The 21,095-nt window shown below is 36.1% G+C and overlaps 1 long non-coding RNA gene across 1 annotated transcript; it reads left to right on the top strand.

The window, feature by feature from the left end:
• Positions 1–3,312: 3,312 nt before the first annotated feature.
• On the top strand, positions 3,313–7,290 carry LOC112214151. The gene is made up of 3 exons (XR_002948073.2): positions 3,313–3,486; positions 5,577–5,966; positions 6,032–7,290. It is a non-coding gene; the product is annotated as an uncharacterized LOC112214151 (long non-coding RNA).
• The last annotated feature ends 13,805 nt before the right edge of the window (positions 7,291–21,095 follow it).

Below are 21,095 nucleotides of genomic sequence, written 5' to 3'. Positions count from 1 at the left end.
AACAATTTATTACAACCAGTTAAGAAATACGGTAGAAGTTTACGAATGTTGACTAGATTTATGGTACACGCTAATAACGGAACATTACACGAATTTTATATGTTTATAGTACACATCACAAATTTCGTAGCAAGTTTAATATGGCAGGTATAGAAGAACAGAGTTTACTGCGCGCTATGGAGAGACGTAGCAGATTTTATTTCTGGCAATAAAATTGACTTCACACGTAGAGTATAAAAATTGAACAGGATCACAGGCCAATAATAAAATTTATATCCTACGTTTTAGTTATAAGAGACTCTGATTCTCTACTCCTTGGAAATATTCTGAACCACTAAAATTTTAGAGAAGAATTTACGTAGCAAATAAGGACTTACTTACTCTGTCATCTTAGTAGACTTTCAGTCAATTTGTTCTTCTGATAATCACTCTTAGTCAATATTAGCATCTGTTCCTAGTTTTAAACGTGATATTACGATGACATAACAACTCACTAGCGTAAGCTACAAGACTTTCCTACGCTTCGTTATCCTTAGAAATGTATTTACCTAATCTTAACCCTGCTATTCTTCTCACTTCTCTTTTACATCTGTATTTTTTAAAATACCTTTCTTTCAAATTTTAAAATACTTTCTCTATGAATAGTGCAGAATACACAAAAAATAGTAACATTTGATACACTGAGCACTAAAACCAAATATTTACAAACTATCCATATTTTAATAATATGCGATGAAATATAATTTTCATTCTGTGCCATACAGACTCGACGAGAACAGCATTGTTGAAGGATGTTAAGAGTACAAAGAAAATGAAACACAGAAATTACAATAGTTCATTATTCTTCATGGTAGAAGATAATAGATTTGAGCATCGAAAGAATCGAAGATGATAACGATGATTTTCTATTATGTAGCTAGAATGAATACCTTGCAGATAGTATAGCATTGTACGATGGCGAATTTTCAAACGAAAAGTTCCATTACGAGTGCAGCTTGTGCAAACGGACCCATGGACAACGCTGGCTAGCATTAAACTTTCATTTTCCACGCGCATCGGGCAACAATGCGAAAGAGGGAAAACTTCTTTGCAAGGTACTCCATTCACAAAGGAAACTGAAGGCACAATGGGCCACGAAGGTACAGGCGCACGAAAGTGCGCCAAATGCGAAATGCCAAAGTATTTTCTGTTCCGAAGAACCTCGTAAATGTTGATAAGATTTGTTGAGGAAACGCGTGGATTTACCTAAGGAGGCATTGTGTTATATACAAGCGTTCTTTTCTATAGGTTGCCTTAATTTATGTGCTTTCCATAAAACATAATGTACAAACTGGTATATAAATGAAATATCGTTATAACTCACTTATTTCCTCAAGAAGACGATGAAATCGACGAGATGTTAAGAAAGTTTGTCCAATACATATCCCTTTTATATACATGTCTATTGCCCAATAGATATAGTTACTAAATTTTACACTTGGGCACTATCATGCACAAAAGTTTCTTATGGGCGAATCTCTTTCTTCTTTTCTAAAACAATTCTCATAAAAATCAACAAGTTTATCAAGTGTACTCAATAAATTCACATAAAATCAAATGCAAAAATACAACAAATTTATTTCATACCACTTGCCTGCTACAATCGTTTATTTCATCCAGACTGTGTATATACAAATGCAATAAATCATCGCGAGATCAGAGTAAAAAGCGACCATCAGTCACGGTAAAAATTCAATCGAGCAAAGAGCTCGATACAATTTTTCAATGGAGTCAAAGCTGGTGAGAAATTCGAGATAACAAGCAAGTTTCTGAAACTTCGCTGAGAGAACTGTCGCGAGACGGATTACGCGTTCGCTAGTGGCCGAACAATTCTTGGAAATGGATCCAGCGAGCATCGGAGGAGGCCCCATCGGAGAATCACGGTGTTTGATCGCGGTGTGTAAACTTGGGACAGAAATACGACAGTCGAGAGGACCGCGATGTGTGCTGAGTCATGAGTATCAGGACTACCGAGCTCCCAGGTGGACCAGCTCAGCAACCGGGCTTTGATATCCTAACCGTTGCTCGCTGTCGCGTTGTTCTAGCCCTCTTTGGATAAGTTACACGCGAAACTACAGTCAGTCATAAAATGTTACACGCGAAACCATAGTCAGTTTACACGCACCTCTGAAATATAAAACGTTCCAGTAAAATCGTCAGTTATACAAATTTAATACATTACGGCAGATATTGTTAAAATGTAACGCAATTTATTCACTTATCTGTTATATTTACGTGATAAAAATAGTAGGTTTAATATTATGTTTATATTTTCTAGTCCTCTCCTCTTGCATAAATATCAATATTGCCTTGTTGTTTCCTTGACGTTGAGAAAATTAAAGAATCTGCAATCTATGATATAATTTTATGCCCAGATTTCTGAGAGTTAAATATCAAAAATTATGCAATTCCTTTTAGAAATACATTAATAATAATTGTATTCATATGTAAGAATCTGAATATGTAATTTTATGACAAAAGTAAGTACTTACGTTTTTAGATTCTTTGGTATGTCTAGATTTTGGTGATTGACGTCACGATTTTGACGAAAAGAAAGAATATTGCAAGAGGAACGCAAGCGGAGAATGTCAGGTTAGGTTAGGTTAGCTAATGTTTGTAACAAATATCAAGAAATTTTTATATATATTTCCAGATTGGTTTCAAATCTTATCAATATAAGTATAAGAGTCGCGTCCTATTATAGCGTTAATGAAATTTTAAAAATAATACTTTTAAGAATTGGGAAATTAATTGAGTTGAATAATTAATGTAATTTAAATAGAATATATACCACAACGATACTTTTATGACATACTGATACTCTTATTAAGGAATGTATGCAATTTAAAGTTTATAACCTACATCAAATACCAAAGTCTTATTAAAAATAAAAGATACTCTAAAATGTTTACGCGGACATTTTGTAATCGAGGTTAAATTTTCATTAAAGCTACGCTTGAAACTTCTTCATACATTCCCATATATAATTACATAAATTAATATATCGAGCTGTATAAGCAAACGTTATGCATAATATAGCTAACGATTTATAAACACAGAATATTACAGTTTATATATGATAAGAAATGAATTACTTACATATAAATAAACGTCTTCCGAAACAAATAATAAATTAATAAAACTACACATTACGTAGTCACACTTGCCAAAACTGAATATTTCATTCTGTGTCAATGTACGAAATTCACGCACTTCCGATGTTTTCTTCGGAAAATGTCGAACATGGCCGAAGATATACGAAATCATTCGTGTATGTGAAAACCGGCTCCTACCGGCAGAGTTCGCAACGTACAACGCTTTGAGTGGACGTTCCGTATCGTATTAATTCTTTTATGCGCAATTCGTTTGTAATTTAGTGCGAATAAAGTGTAAAGATCAAGACTGTGCAATCAATCGAGATCCTGTATCCACGACAGCGTTCTTTATGTAAGTGTTGTTCATGTATCTTACTCGTATGTCGTATTATATATGAATTTCGATTACATGCATCAATTATACGTATTATACAATCTTCGAGAACGAAAACAGTGTTTCGCAGAATGTAAATATTATTGATTTTATTTCGAAGTGAAACTTGTGAATTTTATTGACGGTTTCAATTGTGCCTCGATTTTCGCGTGAATTAATCGTTTTATCGTTTTGTTATTATAAAGTAAAATATAGGTTAGTGCGCAATAGCAAACAATATGTCCAGTGTGTTACTGTTAAATATAACCTATCAGTAACCGCAAGTATATTACGAAAGTAGAAGTATATCGTCGTAATTGTTACACAAGTATTAGGATTTGTAATATAAATCTGATCTAAATTGAAGATTATTAAAATTTTGATCGTTTAGCCCTCTAATAAATATAATACTATATACTAAGAGGGGAAAGAATTCAGACTGAAAAATGTAGATAATAATTATTTTTCCATTCTCAAACTTTATTGCATTACTTGCATCAGACACACACAAAGATGTTTATAGATGTGTAATAATAATTAATAATAATTATTAATATTGTGTTACAATCACTGTGTTACACATAACAATATTTAAGAAGATATTTCAATGACATTTATAGTAATATAACCATTTACTGGAGTCTCTCGTGTTCCTTCTCGTGTTACATTACCAAAAGATTAAAACATTTTAACTACGATAAACTCTTCCTCCATTTTCACTTAACCACATCGAATCATCAAAATACAGATTTCTCTACCAAAACTACTACTTCTAACGATCCTAATTCCATTCAAACGCAATCAAGTTTCGAGTTTCCGTGCATCAGGAAACTTAATATCGAATCTTTCCCCTATCTTCGATCAAAATTACCGATTCACCTTACCGCAACAACCATCCCTTTCACTTACTCTCACTACTACTATCTCACATAGTCGCGTGTCGCGTGCCAAAGAGGACCGGATAACGCGTTCGACAGTCACGCAGTGGTTGCTTCTTTTAATCACGAACCTAAAAAGGGGCCATCGATTTTTCACATTTCCCCGAGAGACACGCCCGTCTCGCGTGTCTACCCATCGAAGCATCGTCAAATCAAAGCCCCTCTAGCGTGGACTTAAAAAAAAAAGAGAGAGAGAGAAGAGAGAAAAAACAGAGGAGAACTGGCTTAATCACTTGGTCGTTTGTCGCCTTCGTTTAACCCTCGAATGGTATGAAAAAGAGGGTGGCTTTTTCGACGACGCGTCGAAGCTTTTTAGCAGGATGTCACGCGTCCTCGTTCCACATGAGCTTGTAGCAGCTGTTACGCGCATTCATCATTCCACTGATGTCCCTACGTATTATCCTCCCACGGAGTATTTGCAAAACAGCCCCTTCAAACAGATTTCGCTCCTGGATAGCGGTGGTCGGCGTTTCCAAGCCAGGAAAGCAATGCGATCGTGGAGTTCAGCGAACCACCCCTATGGTAAATATTACGGATTGCCGGAACTCTGTCGGCTGAGACTCATTACCCGATGCCTTCGTTCTTTCGACACGCAAGAACGTTAATTAACGATGCGCGTTTTTGCGCGAAGCAAGATCAACTCCATGGAAGTTTGCGCTTTATGGTTAGGGTGAAACTTGTATGTTTTTTGAAGTTGTCGCGGTTGTAGTTTGGGATGGGAGTTTGTATAATTTACAGAAATTGAATTTTTAAGGTAATAAGGATAAGGAGATGAATGACGAAGGAGTTAATAAACGAAGAACATTAATTAATCAAGTTCAACTTTATAGTTAGGGCGAACAAAGTTTGTTAAAGTTGTTGCAGTGTTTGCGGTTGTTTTGTGGTCTAGGGAATCCGTTGTGTAATTTAATGGAGTTAGATTTTTAAGTTAATATAATCGAAGACGATGATAATGAACGATAATGAACGGAGAATTAGTTAATTAAAATCAACTGTGAAATGCTTTTTCATTCGTATACACAGATTCGATCTCATTAGATGAAATGTTCCTAAGCACAGTAATTCAATTCATTTATTACAATTTACTACGAAGCTTTTACATAATACATTAACGTGGTTATAAACTTTCAGTTCGACGAAATGAAATTAGCACCCTCGATAAAACAACGATTCCACGAGCGAACGAATGAATCATCCATTAAAGTACCCGACGCATCAAGTAGTAGACGAACAAAAACCTATCTCGACAGGAGAATCTCTTCTTCGAACCCTCTCCTTGCTCACCTTTACTCGACATCAAAGGGTTCACGAATTCCGGAAATGCGCTTCTCGAAGGATCCCCAGGCGCTCACTCGAAATTAGCGCGGATTCGTCGGCGTGGTGACGTTGGGAAACGCCTGGGTAATATAACTTTTGCTCGTAAACGGAAGACAAAGACAGAAAGAGAGAGAGAGAGAGGGAGAGAGAGAGAGGGGAAGAGAGACTTAACGTAGGAAGAGTGGGAAACAGGGAGGGATAAAGGTATTTGCAGACAAATCAGTCGAGTTCTCTCGTAACGTTAAGCCTGCAGAATCTATCTAATTTAGGGTCATATTGGGAGACATGCAAGATATACCGATGGCGTGTAGGGGAGATTTGGCCCGAGGACCAAACCACTAATCCTTGCGTAGTAATCGATGATTTCCGCCCCTAAATTGTTCCTTCCTCCGTGGGGCCATAGACCAGGATGAACGAAGCTTAAACGAGGGAACCGCGTTGTCGGCGCTTTTGTTCTTCTAAAAGCGGCGGTAGCGACAACGATATAATTGTTTCGATTATTATTGGAGACAGTCGTCGAGTTGCCTGTTTATATTGTAATTACTAAGAGGTGGGTATTAGAGGTTGATTATTGCGTTGATAATTGGTACTTAGGATTAGCGAGATTTTTAAATAATTATGAAGATATTATGATATTCCTGGAATATTATTTAAAATGTAAATATTGTTTTCAGTTAAAAAGTAAATTCTGAAATTACGAAAGTTATTGATAGTGGCTGTAGGTTCCGCGTACCGAGTACCGAATATGAATTCCAATACTCGTCGAAAATGCTACGTGTATTTAATGATCGAGTACCTACAACAATTCTCTATTTCATCTTAATAATACAAGATATATTAGCGAAGCGATTAGGATAATAGCAAAAAGTGATCATTCCCATCTCAGTACAAGAGACAGTTTGGTAATTCATGTGACATCGCGACTATCTTGAGACATCTAACGCTAATGAAACGCCCTGGGCCAATAGGAAATTGCGCCTTGGTAAACATTAATAAACTTACACACGCGTCACATTTACTGACATATCGAGGTATAGTGGAATGTGTACATAGTTCCTAATTTCGATAGTAACTTGTTTCATTAAGGAAATGTAACAAAAGTTCAGAAATTTGATTCGTCTTATACTATAGAATTTCTAAAAAAAACTTAAGAGCTCGTATAACTTAAAATAAAGAGGATAAAGTGACCAATATTATCAAATATTATAATTTAAGTAAATAAGATATAACAATTAATCGATATTGTAGTATTTAGAAAATCATCGCGCAATAAATGTTTAGCTTCCTTAAAACTTGTAAATTCCAATATATGATAAGAAATCTCAATTCCAAATTGTTAAAACTGCTCCAGGAAGATTGGAATTTTAGAAAATTGATGTGGTAAGGGACCTTCTGAATTCTTCATGCTGTTCAAAATATTATTTCATTTATGAATTCTTTTGAGTACAAAAATCAATGAACGTCTCAACTTTATTGTACAATAATACAAAAAACAATTTTTCACATTTCATAATTTCACATTTTTAACAATAGATCTTACTGCCATTGTAAGTATTGTAAATATAGATAATCTTGTGAAAAAGATTATCTATATTTAATCTTTTTCAATATAGATAATCTGATATATATATAATATATAGATAATATAATATAAAATATAGATAATCTTTTTCACAAGATTATCTATATTTACAATACTTACAATGGCAGTATAATGTTTTGTATCATCTTACAATAATCATTAAGTAGAAATATCGAAATTATACCACTCTCCTCGAAGGAATTAACTTCATATTTAATTTCAAGAAACTCGTCAGCCATATAATAGTTCTATAAAAAAGCAGATGTGGTAAAGATATCACAATCGAGCGGGACAAATCTGTTTCGTTCGATAACTGATTAATACGCGGCACCACGAGAGCAAACCGGAAATCCTCTTATAAAAAGATTACGCTTGGACGAATTTAAGGCGGCAACTAATCACATAATACTTGCCGCGTGGTTTTAAGAAGATTAACGTTCCAAGGATATATGCCGTTCGGCAAATTCTCCTTTATTTATGCCCGCGGTGTTCAAACCACGGTCAGAAACGCAAGCGCGCGAATAATTTTCGGAGGTAACTTTCGTACGAGAGAGAGTATGGATTCCGGAATGCATATTTTATTCGATAACTTCGTAATACCCGCGATACAACTGGTTGCCGTCCGTAAATCCACTGCTTCCGCCGCTTCCGTCCGAACGAATTTAAAGCAGCAACTAATCGCGTAATACTTGGCTTAGTTTTAAGGAGATTAATGTTTCGGGGTTGCGTGCCCCTTCGTTCCGTTCCTCTGCATTTCTCATATTCTCTTCTGTTCTATCTGTGTCTTGTTTTGTTGTTCGGTACCGAAGAAGATGGATATGTATTGTTCGTTATATACGGCGGCTCGTGAAAATATTCGAACACTCGTAGAAACCTTTTACGAATATGTTATGTGTGTTATACTAAGCATTTTGAAATTTCGTTAACTCTATGTTGATGAGACTTAGAACAAACATAAAAATGTATATAATGCAAGTATATATTTTGCAAAGATCACGAAAGTATTTAAACAGTCAAGTACTTATTACATCGACAAGTTTCAATAGAATCATTCTTAACATTCATTGTATCTTTAAGATGATCATTCGCGCTGTCTACTAATTTTCTACTAAATATATGCGTTTGTCACGAATGTCTTGTAACTTCTACATATATTTTCAGTTTGGCTTGGAATCTTGTCAACATCATCATGACGGCCGTATCCCATTACAGTGGCAATGAAAAATGCAACTACACGTCCTGTTTAAATTATACACTATACTTTTGCACGCACTCATCGATGGATTCTTTCATATTCTACAAAAACTTCTTTCCGAGAAAAATCGTTTTAAACTACCTTTAACCAATGAATCCACTTTAAGTGGTACAAGTTACAACGTACCCCTTTATCTTCATCATAGCTTTCAAGATGTCAAAACGATCTGCAATATATGTACAAGTTGCCTTCCCAGAAAGCTTGTTCGCCTTAAAAACTTCCATCAGGGGAATAACAAAAATGTCTCGGCATGTACAGCGTGTCTTGGTGAGTTAACAAAGTTTTAAAAGAGATCAGAATTGCCGGGTTGCCTGGCTCTTCGTTACCGCGTCCTTCTTTTTCCCTGCGAGACACACCCTTTCCTTTCCGCTTCCATTAACCCTCCCCACTTTACCGATCCCTTCGTTGTTTCTCCGTTTCTTCGTTTGCTCGCGCGCGATAAAGGCTCGCGTAATTATACACGGCCGCGAATCAATCCGTTCGAAACGTCACAGCCGTAGGATTACAGAATAATAACAGTGCCGGCTGTTCGTTATCGCGCCACGGCTGGGTTTAATGCAACCTGCCACGTGAACGAACGAATTCCTGATAAAACGAGGTCGACGTGTTACTTTTGAGGGAACGAACCCATTTATCTTTTCGCGGGACCGGCTAGTCCTGAGTATCCGAGAGAACTGCTTTATATCTGACGATGCTTCCGGAATCGCGATCGCGATCTCGACGCTTTATTCGATACGATCTGCTTAAACCTTCGTCCGTGTTGTGCCTCCTGTAGGAAAAACGCTTGACTATGAGACTAGCCATGAACGCTTTGAACGTATTTCACGTAACGAGAACGGGGAAATGCGTAATCTTTGGTAAGTTAGGTTGCTGGTGAAAATTATTTCCGGAGACGATACCTAAAGCATTTGTATCGTAGTGTTTTGAAATGTCGCGTAGTATTTTTTAGAAATGACTCTTTCAACGGATGAAAGACGATCTTTGTAGACACATACTCGTGTGTCATATAAAAATGTAATGGTTAACACAACTTAGTAATATCTAATCTAACAATAATAATACTCAGCGCATAATATTAAAAATACCCTTGCTTTAATTCTTTAACATGTACGTTGTTATTAACGGACACATTGCATTTGGACGACTTACTATTTCATTGAATATTCGTTATCCTCTTCACATCTAGCGAAGAATATTGTATCGTCATGATAAGTACGTATATGGTATCGAGTGGTGACCGAGTAACATTTTTACAGTTTTTTCAAGTAATGATCGATAAAGTGAAGCTAAATGCAAAGATACTTATTTGTATTATTTATTTATAGAAAAACTATACTGTATCTGGGGAAAGGAAATAAGGTTCCAGTTACAGAAACAGTAAAATTTTCTTCAAATTCCTATACATTTGAAAATTATATATCTCAAACGGAGAAACCTTCATTTCTTCCAAATTTCATCGAATCGTTTAGGATGGTACCCGGACGACGAGCCGCGGGATTCACGGGAGCCCATAGACGATCAATTGCGATCAATTTCAACGGGATTAACTTTCGACCAGACGAGAAAAAAGAATCCATAAATTCCCTTAAGAGGTCTCTGTGAACTTTCCGCTTGAACACACCGTCGAGTCGTCGTTAAGCCATCGAAGTTCGCTGCTCCAGACCAAAAAGCGAGAACCGAGCGAAGGAAGGAACGAAGGAGGAGAAGAACTCGAGAAAACGAATTGCTAAGGTGGACGTCGACGGGGCCAAATCCGATGGGGTCGTTATGGACGTATGGAGTCAGTGCCCCGATGAAACGTGGTGGTAGCCACAAGGTCTTGAGTGTCCTTAGACATGAAATCGCTCGTCGAGAAACGTAGCCTGCAGAAGATCTCTGAATTTTTTGATAAACTGCGAAGAATAACACGAAAAATGTGTCTTTTTTAACGCTACATGTAACAGAACGGTCAAAATGATCAATTCATAATTTTTCACAGAAATTTTATGGATTTTTAACGATACATTTCTTGGGACTTAAAGTTTCTTTTTTTTTTTTGAAAAATAGACAACCAAGGTTTTGAATTAGGTTCACTTGCATTAGATATTTTTCATTTTGATCTCCTCGGTTCGAATTTTATGCTTTAGTCGATAGTTTGACTGTTACATATCGGTATTATGTTTGCGGAAGTTTGTGAAAGATGGTCTGATCAATAGAAAAATTTTAGGAACATCGCTAGCCTAACACAGCCCCACGTATACGCTCGAAAAATTCTGTAGAAACTTTTTTAGAAAACAAAATATCGTTATGAAAAAGTTCAGTCCTGAAGAATATCGTTTAGGTAGATCGGTACAATTTCACATCACATTTAGAAAGAGTTAGAAACGTTTCATTTCCGGGAAACTAGTTAGCAGAGACCGTCTCATTATCTAAAATGCCTCAAATGACCCGGACTCTTAAGTCCCTTCTAAATTTTCCACCTACAATAGGATAAATTATCACGAGTGCACTCTCATCACGCGAAATGCGTTACTCTTCTGTCTGCTCGTTGAAACAGGAAAAAGTTGGTAACCAGACACGAAATAAGAAGAAAGATGCACCAGCCTGTGGCGCTTTGCTAAATTTCTGCAAAAGTGTCGCTCTCAAAGAATTTCACGAAATTTTCGTGGAGGTATTTTTGAAAGTAAATTGCCGTTGTGATAATTATCCTGATAACAAGAACTCTTTGCTCGACGGTTTAATAATCCAGGCTTAAACGACGGCAAACCATTAATTCGAATTTATAACCGACGCTTTAATTGGTTGTAAAACGAAGCGCGATGTTTTATTTTGGAGAATGTAATAAGTTTCTACCATTTCAAATATTTTCTAAAATTTTCCTCCTTCCTTCATCTGTTTGAAACATTCAAGTAGCAAAATTGAGAATATACACTAGAAACAAAGACTTATACTTCTATTGATTCGAGCATCTGCATCGTATATCTCTCACACGCTATGAATTTTCAGCATACATTTACAAATTTAAAGGAATGAATAAATGGTGAAAAATACATCGGATTAGTGAAATTTATCCCTCTAAAAAGATCGTTCTCTGTTTTTTTGACACTTCGTCGTTTATCGTCGCAACTTTTCGATTATCAATTAAAGGAAAAATGCCTATAATCTCGCGAGTGTATAGAATATAAAAATAAGCTAAAAAAAGAAGCTAAGTGACAATCAGAGAACGCGATCGATGAAATATCGATCGAACGGAAAGACAAACACTGAGGTCGATTGTGAGAAAGTTCAAAGAGTAGGAGAAGAAAAGTTTAATGCAGAAAAGCAGCAAGTGGATCAAAGTGGCGGATGGAGATAGAGAAAAGAAAAGACAAAGAGATAAAAGGGGCAGACAGAAGAAGCTGAAGAAGAAACGAATGAACAACAGAGAAGCAGAAAAACCGGGTAAAAGGACGATCGCGAGTGGAATAAAAAGGGATCGTCAAAAAAGAAGGAACGTCTGGGAGGGTAATGGAGAAAGGAAGCGGTAGAAGAAAAAAGAATAATGAAGTTTCAACTTTGAAGAAAAGAAAAAATGGCAGGAGTCATGGGGTGCTACATGCACGGGGATAAATCGACTGTGTACCGATTTCACAACGTGCAGTTATTTCGCAAAAGAAGAGAGACAAAAGCTGAAACAACCATTACACGGACGTTATTGCACCGAATGGTTCGTTTTCGTGCTGGAGAGGATGGACGGTAATCGAAACATCGTTGGTCACTGCTTTTTGTTTTTTACCTTTCTTCTCTATTCGACCGGTTCTGAATTCGCAAGAATCACCTATTTGTTTAACACTTTTTCATCTTTTTTTTCAATTTCCAATTTCTTTTTTTTATTTATATGTAGTTTATTTCAGTCTATCTTTTCTATCTTTTTGTTGGCCGCATTTAGGTCGTCCCAGGACGAATTCGTTTCGAAAGGTCCACTAGATGCGTTCGATCGACCCGCGATGACTGATGTACGCGAATCGATGATAGCGATGATGACCCAGTGTTTTTAATAAAGTTCCGGATAGATGCACCTGTCAGATCGCTATGAATCAAAGGGACCTATTCTTTTAACGTACTGACAGCAACTGATGGAAAAGCATGTGTTTTTTGTTTTTCGACCACTGATCAACGGAAAAAATGGAAATTAAATTGTGTATCTTAACGCGTATCTCCTATCGAGTATATAAAGTAGAATGATATAAGCCACAGAAAATAATAACCATTTATTTATTTTTTATGTCCTGCCAACAAGTAAAAATAGATTGTAAAAATTCAGAATCCATCAAATTCAATAAACATCACCCACTCTTATACAATTTGCTAAAAACAATTTGCACTCTTGCCAAAAACATTCTACCGAGCACGATTTTATCGAAACTCTTCCATATGGACGAAACAGAGGAAAAATAACTCACGAAAGTTCAAAACGGATCACCATTCGTCTAAATAAATATTACATATAGTAGAAAAGATATAAACAATCCAAAAATAATTACCACTTATGTAATCAATTATTACGTACAAACTACGTATATATTTTAACATTGTTCTCACATTTGCTACAAACAATTTGCACAACTCCAGAAACACTTCATCGGGCACGGTTTTACCGAAACCTCTTCATATCAAAGAAACAGAGGAAAAATAATCCACGTAAAAAGGAAAAGAAAGACGACAAAGGACAAGTGACAAGTGTTTACTGGGAGTTGGTCCTTTATTCCGTTTGGAAAACGTCTCGCTGACTCGCGAAACTGTTTGTCCTGGCGTTCGGCGAAATATCTCGAGTTGAAGACGCAAAGAAAGAAACAATCTCGATCGGTGTTTCGAGGACGCCGAAAGCAACGTACTGCGAGAGAGTTCACTCTCTCACTCTCTCTCTCTCTCTTTCTCTTTTTCTCTCTTCCCCTCTCTCTACCTGTCGTCAGAAAAAACATCCCTCGATTTGCCTGTTCGCGGCCTCCCTTTCTTTTTTTTTCTCTTTTTTTTGCTAACCATGCAAACAATGGGGACGTACGCGTGTGATAAGCTCAAACAGAGGGAACTCGAGTCAGCGTACGAGCTACTTTCGTTTGCGTTGCTTCGATGGGACTTACGTTCGAAGTTCGGCTTTTGCCACGTGCCTCCAGAACCGGTTCCACTCCTTTCGAGGGAATCTCGTTCTTCACGAGGTTGGAGGTCCTTATTTCGCGGCTCTCCGTTGAAAAAATACTCGAGTGTATCCCGTTTCCGAGCAAACCACCCCTCGAATCGACCTTTCGTCGCTTCTCGACCGGCCTCTTTTCCTCTGCCAGGCGGGACAATCCGAAGAGGGTTGTTAAACATCGTTCGTCTGTTTGGCGGACGAATGTTTTCTCAGATTTTTTAGAGGTATACGCGCGGTTTGTAGAGCTTGTTTGATGTTTGGTCACTCGTTGGACCGATGAGATTCTTAGCGAAAGAAAGGATCAAACGCGGCCGTCGAGTGGGATTTGTGCGTATGTTTAACAGTCATATGTTGTTCTCAAACTCTGGGATGTTCTTTCCTCGGTAAATATTTTATGTATGGAGTATGATAATTGTTGGATGATTTAAGAAATTGACGAAGAATTTAGCGAAGAAAAATATATATAATGACGGTGTCTTAGTAGAACGCTAATAACATTTCAAAGAGTTTTATGCAACGCATATTTATAAAAATTTTCTACAGCTTGATGTTCTGTTCTCGAATTCCGTATGGATTACTTGTAGATTTTTTCAGGGTTTTTTTTTCATAAATTTGTGTTAATAGACAGTATATTTATGCAGCAAACTGATTGCCAGAGTTTAAATTTCTTATCATGAATCCGACAATTTCTTTGTATTTCGTTCCACGGTTTATTTGTACTGTAAATTATGGTAATGAGGCATGAAACATACTTTGTCCTGTATTCATCAGAACGGGATAATTAACGTAATTAATAGACATGTTCGACGAAGACACTATCAGCGGCGAAAGCAATTTACCATGTTTCTGGAAATAAAGCGCCGTATCCCGTTATAAATATTCCATTCAAGATGAGATCATTGCATCGTATGAAAGCGTTTGTAATAATTGCTGCATAATTTCCATTCATTTGAAATTAATAAATATTAAACAACGCGGTAGAGGAAGGAATGAACAAATTTTAATAAATGAAGCACAATTAAGGTAGAAAGAACAATGTTTAAATATAATGTAATCACGTCGTTCTTTTATATTAAAAAATGAATAAAGGTATCCTTGTTCATGTTAATTCTTTATATTACAGTCTTTTAATATTTTAATTTCTTTTTAATAAGAAACGTCATGTGGTTTCAATAACTTTAAATAATATTCACTTGAGGACTGAAATTTTACATCGTATATTGTTCATCGAATATTGATATTGTTCATAAATATCCTAACAATATTTAAATCCGCTCAATGTTTATAGACTATAACTGAACGATGAATTAATAATTAAATGCAGCACGTACTACCTTTTCACATAATTGACAGATTACAAATTTACATTGTCTGTTAGGAGTCATAGAGATTATATATCTTATCATTTACTATAGTACTACAGACATTCATTTTTGTAATTTTAATACCGACAAATTTTCGTAAAACTCTACCAGTCGAAAGATTAACATCATTATTCGAATCACCAAAAAATTAAAAAGAAAATATGTTAACCAAAAATTCTGTTACAGAAAACTCTGTCACTTAATCAAAAATCAATTGACATCTATGTCACTAATTTCGAATTCAGTATTGGTACAGCTTGGAAAATGATCGCAGGCTTTCGATTTACAAAATCCACTGCGATTTCCACAAGATTAGAAGCTATTGTTAGATCTTCACATCACCATAGATTGGTAATCCGATATGAAAATCAGATGACAAAAATAGATAATAAAACAGGTAGCATAGCGTTGAAAAGGGAAGGAAGAAATGGAAGGCTTGCTTCTTTATTCACCGAGGAATCTATCATCCTCAGGTGAATAGCACCTGTGGGGTAGTCGATGTAATTTCACCTTGATCGCAATAGATCATCCCTCGATAAAGAGTCAGCTCGCACGTGAAACGAAGAAATAATTTCCTACGGGGCACAGACTCGCATCGTGCACGCGACCACTGATATCCCCATGGATCGCGTGCCAGTGCCATTATTTTATTATTGGACTCCCTTTATCCGTCGATCTTTTTACGTACCTTGGAAACCGGATACTACTGCTGTACGGCACATCGTCGATTAAATGTGAACGCTTCTACCCTTTTGCGATATTCCCATTACATTTACGATTGTTTTTTGACCAAAGCCCAGTGAATTTGTACATTAAGAAATTTTGATCGATCAGCGATATAATACACTACCGTACAAAAATATCTAGATATTTGCTTATTTTTTATAGAATTTTTATATAAACATTATATTTTAAAATTGTGAACAAATCGAATTTCAATTATTTTGTTTCTTTTCGTGATCATCATAGCTGTATATAATAGGTTTTATTGCATAATTATATTCTTAATTTGGTAAATGGTTACACCTTTAAAGACAATTTTTTTAAATATCTCAAGATGAAGGAATTTTCACTATACGAGTTTAGTGTTATACAATAAATATAATAAATCGTATTTTATAGCTCCAAGCTTCTATCACTTACAATTCAAGGTAAATGTCTGAATATCCATATATTAGAAATATTATCGAAAATCTGGTATAAACACATTCGTGGGATGTCGATGCTATAAATATCCATTAATGATAAATAAATTTTTCATTCTTTTACACGATCAGTAACATGATCATAAAGTCTGCGTACGCCAGCAAATTACCCGCGGCGCTGGTTATTACCCTAAATTGAATATACAAAAGCAGCTGCCGCCGTGCAGCGCCGGCAGGAAGTAGCTACCCCTCAAGTGTACTTTGCTCCGCTTCATACATGATATTGGAATCTCTCCGACAGAATCTCGTTTGCCCGAGTCTCGTTTACCGAGACTCTCATTAAACATTCGCATAAATCTGCTGCTTTCTGGCCAGGATCGTGAGTTTTCTTTCCACGCCACGTCTCGCGTCGCGATACGTCTTCCTTGTACTTTCTGTACGTTTTTTCAGCGATCGATACGTGAAACAGAAGCGTTAGTAATTTTGCGGAGCTGCGATCTTTGTTGAAATCGCTAAATCAATTTCATTTTATAGATTTGATATATTTTGAGCTTGTATTTTAAAGATACTGATACTGAAGATACTGATTCTATTCTAATGATAAGTTTGATAAAATATTAAGTCGATTAAAATAAGTCCGTTCGCGTTTCCTCAAACGAGCACATAAAGAGTTGTTATTTTTGTGTAAAATCGAGTTACGCATATAATCGGGGAACAACATATTTATCCCATTCTTTTTATAAATATATGTCTTTCGTAAGAAACATTCTTGCATTAGTACGTTCTTTATAACATATACACTAGTAAAAGACAAATGAACTCGTTATCCATCTAATGTAACATTAATTTTTGTAAAAAAAGTACGATGTCCTGTATATTAACGATAATTTGTTGAATCGACAGATTTTTATATACATTGTAGTGTTTTAGTGATTGTAACTTTGACTTTATTTTAATGAAAGAATTTTAAAGAAATAATTGATTCTTGTGAAAAGATTGTGACGACTTTTGTAGTGACTTTGTTTTGTGGAATTTATGGATTTTTAATTATTCTTAATGGATTTCTATTGATATTAAGAATGTTTTATAAGGGAATATCGAAATTTCGCAGTGACATATTTGAATAATACTAAACAGGTTTGGTTGAGAGAGAGAGAGAGAGAGAGAGAGAGAGAGAGATATGGTTGCACGAGTGTTAATACGTGCAGAAGTTTCTTTTATAGATCGAGTTTAATATTGTGCTTTTATGAGAGAATCGTTTAATTTATATACCTCTTTGAAAAAAGTTTTGGCGTAAATATGAATTTTTCATAAAGGGCGCGCGAACGAAGTTTAATTTTGAAATATACCATTAGCGTGCGAATCGGTGGGGCTTAATTTATTAGCACACATATTGCTAGTTTTATTAAAACATGCAGATGCTGTGAGGTAATTGAAAATTTTTGCTACCTCCGCCCGTGTAGGTACGCGTGTAAACAAATTTTTTTCAGTTTCAAAAAAGGAAAAAGTTTGGTCAAAATAATACGAGTAACAAAATATACATTTAATCCGCTATTTAAAGTGCGTTTAACGATTAACGTTTAATCCTACAACCAAATAATATGATATATAATCGTTATGGTTAAGCCGACAGCTTAAAAACTAAATTAATAAATACAGAAATAAATGATAGAAGCAACGTAGTAAGAAGCATCGCGCAGAACATAACTAGAAAGCGTCAATTTTTCAAGAAATCGGTTTGACATCATGATTCGGATGGAATCGATCGGTTTAACTTCTAAATGATTCGCATATTACCAAACCAACATCGTTAAATTTGTTAGTCAATCAAACAGAAACTACGAAACCATCTTTCTCGTCGTATGTCGATGAAAAACGACAAAATATTCCAACTAAAACTTCGATCTTTTCTCAGAACCGTAATTTTTTCGTTGCTTAGTGGATTTACGTTAAACAAGTGTCCCCGCAAAGAGTTGGTTTCGTCAAGATTTTCGTAGGTTGGGAGACGCGTAGAAGCGGCGTTCTCGCAGCTACCATTAGCCAGCGAAAATTGCGCCCTAGGACGCACGGTACCCGGGTAATTAAGTAATTAACGATCTTGATGCGCCAGGTGCTGTCTTTAGGCGGCGAACAGCGACTAGTTTTACGCTCGGCGAGCGGCGATTTCTAATGTAAACGAGAGCAACGCTAATTGGAAGCTTCGTAACACGTGCCAAGCTACATCCGAGAAGTGTCATTACGGAATTGCTGAAGTCGCAAGCCAGTCCCCCGATAGTCCGCCACTTAGAAGTCCTGGAGAATTCCCCAAGCCCATTACTACTGTTTGCTCAGTAAAATTACAGAAACTTATTCTTGTTCTCCAGCGTTTCCTTACTTACTTCTTCCACTTCTCCCATCCTTGCCATCCCCTGTTCCACCGTCGGTATTTCATCCTCGTTCCAAGATTTACCTTCACCTTCAATTCTTTACGAATTTGTTCTCTCTATCTTTCTTTTCCTCCTTTTCTCGTCTATTCAATTTTCCTTCCTTTTGCGTCGTTTGTTTTTGTAACGATTTAATTTCTCTCGGTTTTGTTCTATCGTCCGCTTTCCTCGGTCTGTATCTAACCCAATTCGTTTATTCCATCGATATAACAACATGCCAATTAAGTGTTCGCTGAAAGTTTCGAAATCGACGATAACGAGGAGGAAAATTAGAGGGGACAGAGCGATCTTGTAATAAGCAGCCAAGGGGATTCTTTTTCGTGCAATTAGGGTTGCGACGATGGGCTTAACGGGGCGCTTGGGCTATTAAGAGTTGACCGGTGACGAGATCCTTCGAAATTCAATAGATTTAGCCGAGACAGGGATAGAGTTCGTTTTTAGGAAGACGAAGCTTGTCTTTCTTTCCAATTAAAAATTAGAAAAAATCATCCGAGATTAGATATCTTTACTTTTAAATAATCTCTTTGCTTTTCATTGATAAAGATTAACGATGGGCCTCGGTGAAGAAGTAATACAAGTAAATTTTCTTGTTTCTTTTTCATAGAAATTTTTTGTATCGCAACGAAAGAACCTTTGATCGAGAATCGTTAATTCGATTAGAACTTGAAGAATATATTGACAGGGTGAACGTAGCCGCGTGTTCGAAACTCGCTTTACGTTTCGTACGAATGGCTGTTTAAAATTCGAAACGGGGACATGAAAAGTTGACTTTGCGCAAACTCGGTGTCGATAATTAGATGTACACACGAATTCAGGAATCAGCTGATTGCGAGGTAAAATTCCAGGTCAGACCTCGTTTTCCGTACGATGACAAAATTTTCGAAATAAACGTGGAAACTCGATACTTGTCGCGGTATTTCTCTCTTCTGACGACACCGGTTCGAATAACGTATTTAACAGACAAATTCCATCTCCAACCTAGTTATAGCATAAGAGAGTTGGATCTTTTAATTAGGAAACGCTGCAAGTGGAGAATATTAATTAATTTTCAAGAACCTCTTTATAAATCGGTTACATTGTGAATGCTGAAATTATTGGACGGTTAACAGCTCTTATTAATTTGTATAAATATTAAAGGAGAAATATTTGCTCGAAGGCAATTTCTGGATTTACAGCGATGAAAACGTGCTGAGAAAATCGTAATAAATAAATGAAGATCTAAGATGAAGATTTTTGTTTAAATAGTACTATATAAAAGCCCTTGTCGTTAGACACTTTACAAACGCGATACTATTTTAGGAAAGACAGTATTTTAATATTACTTTCATCCAATGAGAAAGTAATAAATAAAGTCCCGTTTGAAGAAATCTGTCGTAAAAAAATCGACACGCTTGGAAACGTGTCGTCAAGCTTGTATACAAATGTCCGTGGATTTTAAGGAGCTTCTTGCCACGGAGGAGATGCGATCGATGAACGAAGAAGTCGTCGTCGATTTTCTTATCCGGAGAAGCAATCACGATCGAATACCAAATGGCGAACAAAGCAGTGGGATTATTCCGCCATTTCTGGCCCGTGAGCCCTAATTGTGGTTCCCATGCTGCTCGAAAACATACCGCCGAGTCATCGGGAATGAGTTTCGTCCGGCGGAAGGAATCCGACGCGCATGGCTACGTACAGAACGAACCGAGACGATCGGATCGGCCCTCAACGAGGCCCTTGTCAGAAGATTAATCGTCCTCCGGACCAGAAGATACGACCCGAGTTTTCATTAAATTCTTCATTAAATTCTCCATTAAATTTTTCATTAAATTCGTGGGGCAACCATTATTCTCGTTACGGCTTTGTCTTAGTATGTACATCGCGAACGTTGCTTTCACTTGGTATAGTCATTCTTGATTTAAATTGATTTGTTCTTTTTTTAGATAAATGTACGAATTTTATTATTATTTTACTGTTATAGCAATTGAAATATATTACTGGTTATAGATATTTATCTATAGTTAGTTTTCGTTTTTAATCTAAGGATATGGAAAGTTATTAGAGAGAAAGAAAAGGAAAATAGGGAACGATATGATGGAAATCAAAAGGTGAATATTATATATATAAGGCTCCAGTAAAAAATTAATTTATCTAATTTATCTAAAGGACATTAATTTCTATTACAAAATCTTCATCCCTATCGAAAGTCTTCAATGTAGAAGAAAGTCACTAGAAGAAAAGGATTAGCAGCTTTGTTACGAACAAACTAATAGCAGATACGAAATAAAATTTAATTTCAAATAAAAGAAACGAAAGAAGGGATTCATAGATTTTTAATGAGATATTTGTTTCATGTTAGCGCATTATAATGATATATATATATATATATATATATGTCCGCTTCTATTTATATTTATAAGCAATATACAACATTTG

Source organism: Bombus impatiens, unplaced genomic scaffold, assembly GCF_000188095.3.
Source record: "Bombus impatiens unplaced genomic scaffold, BIMP_2.2 scf_0092, whole genome shotgun sequence".
Classification (NCBI taxonomy): domain Eukaryota; kingdom Metazoa; phylum Arthropoda; class Insecta; order Hymenoptera; family Apidae; genus Bombus; species Bombus impatiens.
This window is presented reverse-complemented; position numbering and strand designations above follow the sequence as displayed.